This window comes from Fragaria vesca, linkage group LG2 (assembly GCF_000184155.1).
Source record: "Fragaria vesca subsp. vesca linkage group LG2, FraVesHawaii_1.0, whole genome shotgun sequence".
Lineage (NCBI taxonomy): Eukaryota > Viridiplantae > Streptophyta > Magnoliopsida > Rosales > Rosaceae > Fragaria > Fragaria vesca.
The window spans coordinates 9,017,230-9,019,356 of NC_020492.1; positions in this window are offsets into that span (position 1 = coordinate 9,017,230).

Here is a 2,127-nt window from a genome sequence, read left to right on the forward strand (position 1 = left end):
TTTTTTAAATTTTTTATAAGGTTTAGCCGACGAAACATACTATATTTCGTCGGCTATCGTCGGCTATAGTTTGGGAAAATTTTTTTATTATAGACTTTAGCCGACGAATATCTTAATTGTTTCGTCGGCTAAAGTCTGGGAAAAAAACCGACGACATGTTTTTCGTCGGCTAAACTGCGGGACTATAGCCGACGATGGCTCGTCGGCTACGATCTTAGCCGACGAATTAAGCTAACAGGCCAACGAAAATTTTTTGTCGGCTAAAGTGCTTGTCCTGGTAGTGGGGAAACCCAATTTCTTAAAGAGGTTTTGAGAAAAACTCATACATATTTTTCTATCAATGTATACCTAATCCACGTAGGCAACATTCCTTATAGAGTCTTAGTGCATGTTTTGTTATTATTTTTGTTAGGGGTGGATCCGGTACTGTTACCGGAAAATTCCGTCTGAACCGCCTACCGACCGACTCTTACTCGGTAAGAGAAACCTACTTTCAAAACCGGCCACTGAAGTCAATGTACCGACTTCTCTCGATAACCGAGACTTTTGGCAGACTACGGTTGGTAATCGGTAAATACCGATTTCATATCGTTGTGACGTACTCTAGTTCCGATCAAAGCACCATACTTGACTCATCACTTCAAATCAAAGTACCCATCAAACACCTCTCACTCTAATAACTCAAAAATCCAAAACGAAAAAAAATCGATCAAACTTGTTCAGCTATGACGAAACAAGGTGGTGTAGCGCCTCCGTAGTGATGGCGAACCGCGACTGGAGCTTCAAAGCCTCCTAGTAAGCCTTTTAAGCCTCCTCTGTCATCTTCTTCTCCTTGGAGAAGAGATAGAAGGAAGTGGGTGATTGACGAAATCTGTTTGAGATTGGAGATTGGTTCAAGGAACAAAGAAAGAAAAGAAAGAATATGAAGAGTGTGGAATTGAAATATGAATGCAATTGAGTAGCCCTAAATCCCTAAGGAACAAAGAGAGGCAAGGAAAGAAGAAAAAAGAGTGGCAAGGAATGAAGAAGGAAGAGCATCTGAGGCCTTGAGTTCGGTTTGTTAAATTCTTGTTTTGACTTATGGCTTTATGAGTTCTGTAAGCTAATAAATATAGCTTTTGCATACATATATATTAATAAGAAGAACATCTACTCCGGTGGTTGGACGTGAGTCTTTACATCCATGAGGTGATGGGTTTGAGTCTCATGTCTTGCAAAATATCATTTATTTTGCATATTATATATATATGTATATTGACTGGTATACGTATATCTCAGTTGGTATGGTATATTGTTGGTATACAAAATCGTGTACCATAGTCGAGCCGAGATATATATTTAGTACGGCTCAGCCAAACCGAGACCCCTTTCTACTGACAAGTCGGCTACCGACGTCGTTGGCTCGGCTAGGAACTCGGCTGGCTGGTTTATCTCAGCACAAATTGCCAGCCTTGATTTTTGTGCCTTTCTATGTGTTTGAATTACCCTTAAACAACCTTCTTTGTAGAGTTTTGTGATATAATTATATCATTTTGAAAATATGTGATTTATGGCTTAATTTGTGCATTCTTTGATTTCAAATTTCATTGAGGATAACCTTTATATATAAAAAAAACTATATAAGAGAAATTTTATTAACACATCTTTAAATGCTAGATACACATCTCTGTTTTTTTACATAAATTATGTAAAACTTTGTGGGTAAGTAAAATTACCAAAGAGACACTCATATCAAGTAAAAAAACTTAATAAAGACATTCAAATTAGCTATTGTACTTTGAACACTTTTTACTTTTTAGATTAAATCGATTACCAATATTTTGACACCACATATGAATATATATATATATATATATATATATATTAGTTCACTTCCACAGCGGGACACCGCTTTGAAATTAAAGTGTGGTGTTCCTCATTTCGCTCAGTGTTAGGTCACACTTTCACATCTCCACCGTTCAGTGTATGTGTAGATCATTCATGCAAAGTTTCATCTAATTTGGAGATCACTTTGGGTACCGAATTAGATTAAATGAATCAACTGAACAAAATCTGTCTAAATGGAACCGTTTGTGTAAATCAAAATTACGGAAGCTCAAATGATCTCCAAATCGGATGAAACTTTAC